The 7,480-nt window shown below is 39.2% G+C and overlaps 1 long non-coding RNA gene across 1 annotated transcript in view; it reads right to left on the reverse strand.

The window, feature by feature from the left end:
- LOC142070966 (uncharacterized) overlaps positions 1–6,777 on the reverse strand; it is a 45,396-nt gene extending 38,619 nt beyond the window's left edge. Inside the window, exon 1 of the long non-coding RNA XR_012666911.1 lies at positions 6,677–6,777. This is a non-coding gene — a long non-coding RNA (uncharacterized LOC142070966). The remainder of the gene's footprint in view (positions 1–6,676) is intronic.
- Between the last annotated feature and the right edge of the window lie 703 nt (positions 6,778–7,480).

A 7,480-nucleotide genomic window follows, 5' to 3' on the forward strand; every position in this document is an offset into this window, starting at 1 on the left:
CAAGGATGTGTCATGTCTGCAGTCCTCTTCAACATTGTGATTGACTGCGTAATGCGGCATACAACAGAAGACATGCCAAGAGGCATTAAATGGACACTCTTCTCATCCCTTGAAGAGCTCGACTTCGCAGATGTCACTCTCCTATCACATACCCAGCACTATATACAAGAAAAAACAAGTCAACTAAACACATTCAGCCAGCAAATTGGGCTGAAAATCAACCACAATAAGACAGATATCATGACCTTTAATATTGCCTCACCATCATCAGTATGGATAGAGGATTATGTTCTCACCAATGTAGAAACATTCACATACTTGGGCAGCACCATCAGCCAGGACAGTGGAACAAGCCAGGACATCCGGAACAAAATCAATAAAGCCAGGAACACCTTTAGGAGCTTAAATATAGTCTGGAAATCATCAAAATACAACACCAAAACCAAACTCAAGATGTATCAGAGCTGTGTACTTTCAACACTACTTTATAGTGCAGAATGCTGGGGAATGACAAAGTATGACATGTCCAGACTGTCTTCATTCCATACAACCTGCCTCAGAAAAATCCTCCATATCTTTTGGCCCAGAACAATCTCAAACCAAGATCTATTGACACAGTGCAGCCAAGAGGATCTGAGCACCATCATTGCCAGGAGGCGTTGAGATGGATTGGCCATGTGCTTCGGATGGAAACTGATTCCATCTCCAAAGTAGAAATAAGATGGACACCTGAAGGCAAGCAAAAATCAGGCTGCCCGAAAACAACATGGCGAAGAGCTGTGGAAGCTGAGCTGAAAAACCTGGGGCACAGCTGGGGAACCATTGAAAGACTTGCCAGAAACAGACAAGACTGGAGGAGTTTCATCACTTCCCTAAAAGCCAGAGGCATAATAGGAACATGATGATGATGGTGATCCTTATTCTGCTGCTCTCACTCCTTCCTTTCCTTAGAATCATGAGTTCTGTCATTTCATGATATTTCATCCGAATTGCCTTCAACCTTCAGATGTATGACCAATTCCTCCCTGTTGGTCAGAATCAAATCTAAAATGACTGTTCCCCTGGTTACTTCCTCCAGCTTCTGAAACAAAGTTGTCCCCGATATACTCTAAGAACTTATGGTAAAACTCAAAATGTCCAATATTATGTTTCCAACTGATGTCTGTGTAGTTAAGTCCCCTATTACTAGCTGGTCTGTGTGTTTTGGACATATGAGACAGTGAGATGAATTCTTATTCCCTCCTACTCCTCTGTGCAGCTGCATTAGTGTTAGAAACAATTTAGTCCTATGTAAATAGGTTTTAATCCCCAAATGCACATAATTGATTGTCTTAATACAAACAAATGCTTTTGTATAAACTAATAAATGTGGCTCCTCTGATCACATACAGGTGCTGGAGAGAATCATATTTGTTTTATTACTTTTACAGGAGACTTATTGCTTAAAAATAAAATTCTTCTTTTTTACTTGTACTGCTTTTGTAATTATCACAGCTCCAACACAATATATGAAACTTTGCAGACTTCTTGTTCGTACTGGCAATCTAAAATAGGCAGATTAATGCCTAGCAAAATTAAAATCCATCCTACTAGGTGTAGAAGTTGTATCAAAAGGCAGGAAAAAATACACCTCAGGAAAAAATAGCCAACAAAATCCAAATTGAGATTGGATTATTTTATGTGAAAAATTGCTAACCTATTCTACAAGTGAAACAAACATTACAATCATTTAACTTTTTTCTGATGTAGTTTGAATAGCTACCAAGGAATATGCTTATTAATTAAATTATTCCTTTATGTGGGAGGTAGCACGGCTGTTCCCAGGGGAAAAAAATCTATCATTATTTTCTTCATCATCGGGAATTCAATTTATTTTTAGCAGAAACAATGTTTATAATTGCACCTCTCACCCAGAAGAATGCCATAGGGCTTCACAAACTCTTAAAGAGCAGGAAGTAAGTTGACTACGTCAGAAATGCAGGCATCTTTAAGCAGGGTCAGCCTTAGAATTTTGGATAGGGGTAGTTCATTGGTGGTTCATTGCTCCACATCCACATATACAAAGTAAAAGCAGAGACTCCATGGTCCTGGATTTCATGGGTCCCAAACCCAGCTCTGAGTAGCTGTATGATGGAATAGGAGAAACCTGAAATTCTTTAGGAAAAACCTTTCAACACAAATTAGTGACTTGTTTACATCAGAAGGCTCTCTGCAATGAAAAAGACTGGAAACTTTTGTTTTAAGTGAGCAGTTGTTAAAATTGACATTTAAAGGGTCCCATTCAGGGGGAACACAGTGGCAGACTTTTGTGTTCCAAACACAAACAATACCTCTAAGATGAAGTGCTTCAGCAGGATAACAGCATGTGCAGTGGTAATGGAACAATTTGTATATTGGGGGTGCTGAGAGCCATTGAACCAAACTGTAAACCCTTTATATGACGGAAATCACTTCAAGCTAGGGGGTGCTGCCGCACCCTTAGCACCCTAGTTCCAGCACCTATGAGCATGTTCACAATGACTGCCCCACTGGAAATACATAAAGAGAAGATTAGATAGGCAGAAAGTGAAGAGTTGAAACAGTAGACAACGGACAGAATTTAGGTAGGCAGAATGTATTAATACAAAATGAGATTTGGCTGGGACACCAGGGCTAAACAATCCTGCTCTTGCAAAAAGGGCTATGGAATCTTTAATTACCGTCTGAAGTTTAAAATTAGAGTTGGGCAACATTTTTTGTTCACAAAACTCTATTTTTCAAAAATGTATATTTTCACAAAGACATCTTGTCTTTCTCAAAAAATTCCACTGTTTGAAACAGAAATGAAGACAATTTTGAATTTTTTGCAATCTGCATCCACCCTGATAATGAGGTCAAAATCTGTTTTGGGTTTCTTCCAAAAACTTGCACTACTTGGAGCACAGTTCTCCCTTCTGCTCAGCATATGCACAACGTGCCTTAGGTGGCATGTGACCAGGATTCATCACTGAATTTGGTCCACTGGTTGGATCATTAGCTTCTCCGGCTCAGACTGGGTACTGACGGGGAGTGTGATGTGAACACTGATCCATGCCCCCACAATTCCCCCTTAAGCTATGCTGCTGGAGTACTGCTTCAGGATTAACTCCGTGGAAAAAGTTCAACTCTTGAATTACCAACGCTGCTTCCTGTAACACCTGCGTTTTCCTTGGAGGTCGCCCATGCAAATACTGAGTAGAACCCACTATATCTGTCTAAACTGATAAAATCAACCCTACGGTGATATTGCTGAATCAACAATACTTCCTGTTCATCAAAGATAATTCCTAAGAACATCTCTCCTTCTCATCATGTCACCAGGAAAAATCAGTCATTACAGTTTACAGCAATATTACATTGAATAATAATTTTATTCAAGATAGTTGACTGGAGAAATTATTTTTGCTTACATTATTTGGACTTAACTACTTAGAAAGAAAAAACAGATTTCACTGTTGATGTTCCACACTCCTGTTGATGAATCACCACTGGTTTATGCAGCTTTAAATTATTACCTTAAAAAAAGGCTGCAGCTGATTGTAATTACTCTGAAAACTATCATAACTGGTGAGAACAAAAAGTAAACAAAAAAGACTTGAATACATCTAAATTGTTCTTCGGTAAGAAAACACAAAGTATAGGCTAATAAATGAGCAACCCTCAAGTAAACCGTACATCACTATCACATCTATGTAACTGCACCTAATCTCCCCTTGATCTTTGTACAGAACTCTCATTGCCTAAATAGCAAGGGCAGTAAAAGTCTCTAAGGAGGTATATACTGTTTCATACAAGAGTTTAAGACAAACACAGACAGAAGAAAAATGCTGATTTAGTAATAGAATATTTTCACAGCAAAGAAAGTCACAAATTGGCAGCAGTAAAGGCTTCATTTTGGTTTTTTGACAAATGCAAATAAATGCTGCATGGAACAGGTAGTCAAGTGCCAGCAATATCTTTCTTTTGAAAAATGTTATCTTCACTGAGATCTTCTTCAGTAGAATATCACCAGTCAATCATCAAGCCGTGCTGTTCCAACCAAATACTTTTACCATGACACAACACGATGTGAATTATACTAGACTATAGTAGAGGCCTGATCCTGTAAACAGAGCAGAGATTTTTCTACCATAAAGAGACCCCATTGGTTCTGTTTCAAGTAGGAAATGTTTGAAAATGTGAGTTCAAACATAGGCTATTCTTCCTAAATAGACAGGGCCATAGGTGTGCTCAATTGAGTTTTCAGGATTGGGCACTTCATTATTAAGACAGCAGGCTCATAGTCACATTATCCCAGAGCATGTTATTAATTTATCACCAAGTCAGCATCTCACGACCTGCTACTCAGAGATTAGCAGCTTTCTTTCAGTTTAGTAAATTAATTTAAATGGGGTTAGTGCACACTAGTAGTGAACTTTAAGGTGTTTCCAATAAGAAATGCAAAGTTTACTCACCCTATCAGAACGTTGGCCACACCACACGTTTAGCAACTCATTCATGCCAGCCAAATTCATCTAAACTGCCTAGTCCATGCTGTTTGTTTTTCTTTTGTCAAATCTTGGGGGTTTTTGCTTCACTTTTCAAATATATTTCTGATTTTCATGATAAAAAAACACAAAATTCCAACAAAATCTGTAGAATCGCTCTATATGCCTGTTCTGCTTTAAGGCTTGATAAGATTTTTCAGTGAGTATGTAGGTGGCACATGATATCGCCACAAAACATTTGCATGCATATTATATGGAATACACATGATTAAAAAACAACAGGATTGATTTACTAAGCAGACAAGTACCAGCCTGTGGATGAAGTTTAAAGATGGTGCAGATTTACAAGCAGAGTTCAACATGAAAAGCAACCTTTTTTAAAAAAAAAATGGTCTTGCCTCCATCTCTGCAATCTCTTCCTCCAACTCCTACTCCCCCCTCCCTCTGTGTATGGTGCTCCCAAACTGACCTCTCTTCTAAACATCCTCCTCCTGTATCCTCCTCTCATCCTTGACTTTGTGTTTTTCCCCCTCGCTGATCCATAGTCCCTCCTAGCTATCCTGAATTTACTTATTAATTTGAGTGGAGTTACTCCTGATTTACATCAGTGTAATTGTAAAACTGGTGTAAGTGAAGTCAAAATCTGGCTGCCTGTTACTACCACATAAATAGGGCCCTACCAAATTCACAGCCATGAAAAATGCATCACGAACCGTGAAATCTGGTCTCCCCCCATGAAATCTGATCTTTTATATGCTTTTACCCGATACTATACATATTTCACGGTGGTGACCAGCACTTCTCAAATTGGGGGTCCTGACCCAAAAGGGATTTGCACGGGGGTCGCAAGGCTATTTTAGGGGAATCACGGTATTGCCACCTTTACTTCTGCGCTACATTCAGAACTGGGTGACCGAAGAGCTGTAGCTGTTGACCAGGAACCCAGCTCTGAATGCGGCAGCGCAGAAGTAAGGATGGCAATACCATACCATGCCAGCCTTACTTCTGTGTAGCTGCTGGTGGTGGCTCTGCCTTCAGAGCTGGGCTCCCGGCCAGCAGCTGCCACTCTCCGGCCACCCAGCTCTGAAGTCAGTGCCGCCGCTAGCAACAGCGCAGAAATAAGGGTAGCAGTACTGCAACCCCCCTACAATAACCTTGCGACCCCCCCACACACAACTCCTTTTTCGGTTAGGACCCCTACAATTACATTTTGTGAAATTTCAGATTTAAATATCTGAAATCATGAAATTTATGATTTTTAAAATCTATGACTGTGAAACTGACCAAAATGGACCATGAATTTGGTACGGCTCTACACATAAAATAGCAGGACTTAGATTGTACTTCCTTGTCCTTCAACCCCAAGCTGGTATGTAGACAAAGAAAATGTACAGTAAATATATAATCAACAGATTTAATGTAATTTCCTAAATGCATTAACATTAGATGAATGGCTTTGATATGGGTGTTTGCCTTATTGTACAAAAGTGATCTTTGCAACATAAGTTTTGATTGACAGATGTGAGTGGGTTGACCTGAATGCATTAACTGCTATCAACTATGTTGCTGAGAGGTACCAGGAAGAAATTTTCAATTGACTTAGAAAGGAAACTAAAGACTATTTATTTTCAATCACAGGAGGAAGCTCCACAGCAGCCGGAGTGAGAGCAATAAGCCAGAAAAGAGCACTGCATCCACATGAAGATGAAAGGGAGGATGTTAGTGATATCGTATGATTTATAACAGCTTTGCGGTTATGGCCTGTAGTGTGTGAGTATGATGTGTTTTCCTAATAAAAGGAATAAGTGCTCAGAGTTGAGCCTTAAATAAATGTGTAAAGTGCTGAAAAGCATGAGTGTAAAGTATGGCTTGAGAAGGTAAATACAGATATGAAAACTGCTCTTGAGTGTAAGAGGCTGATTGATTGAAGAATGAAAAAGAAAGAATATAGTGTTTCTTAAGGAGCTTACTATTTACTGGAGAAAATGAGCATACTGTCTTCAGCCTTCCCCTCCCTGTTTCTTTCTTCCTTTATCACCTTGCCAAAACTGTTTGCTTTTGAAAAATAATGAAGTATTTTTTTAAAAAAGAGCATAACACTCATCACTAATACACTACTTTTCCTATTCAGAGCACTGTGCAAACATTATCAATTCATCCTCATAGCACACCTTGAAGGTTGGTATATTGTTACCTCCATTTATCCGATTGGGAAACTGATGCATTGAAGGATTAAGTGACTTGCACAGTGCCACACAAGTTGGGCCCCTAGGTGCCTCTGAAATACAAATAAACAATCAAATAAAATAATTATTCATAGTTGAACCAGGACTAGAACTCAGGATTTCCTGCTGCTGTACTCAGTACTGGAGATCACACAGTCTGCTTACAAAAATTTTAAAATAAATCTCCTATGCTGATGTCTTAGCTTCTCTGTATGAGCCATGAACCAATTCATCAAGATTCATGAGCCGCTGGTTTAATAAGTGACAGCATTGTCTTTCACTTGTAAACTGGCCCCAAGATTCTATATAACGGCCATCTATTTATGTACTTAAGAAATGTGGGGCTCATCTTTCACCTCTATGATACTGATGGGAATCCAGCCTGGGTGGAGAGTGTTCAAATGGTGGCTGCTTGGTGATCTATTAAACAATTTTAATAGTCTCAGTCCCTTTCTAACTGTGCAAGTGACTATATCGCAAAAACAGCTACCATATTTGACAGTCTCAGCAGCAAGGCTAAAGATTAAAAGTGCAGTGAGACTAAACAGTCCTCTCATCAATGCAGCTGTTCCCTCCAGCTCAAAGCTGAAGCATATTTAGGGGGGGAGTGTGGGCAAATTTTTGCTGCCACTACCTATGTTCTACTGATTAAGAATTTTTTTTCAGACAAAATATATATATTTAAAGATTCTTTACAATAAGTCAGGAAACATAGGAGCTTTCATACAGTTTATTATTTAGCTCAATTCT

The sequence above is a fragment of the Caretta caretta genome, chromosome 2 (assembly GCF_965140235.1).
Source record: "Caretta caretta isolate rCarCar2 chromosome 2, rCarCar1.hap1, whole genome shotgun sequence".
Taxonomy (NCBI): domain Eukaryota; kingdom Metazoa; phylum Chordata; order Testudines; family Cheloniidae; genus Caretta; species Caretta caretta.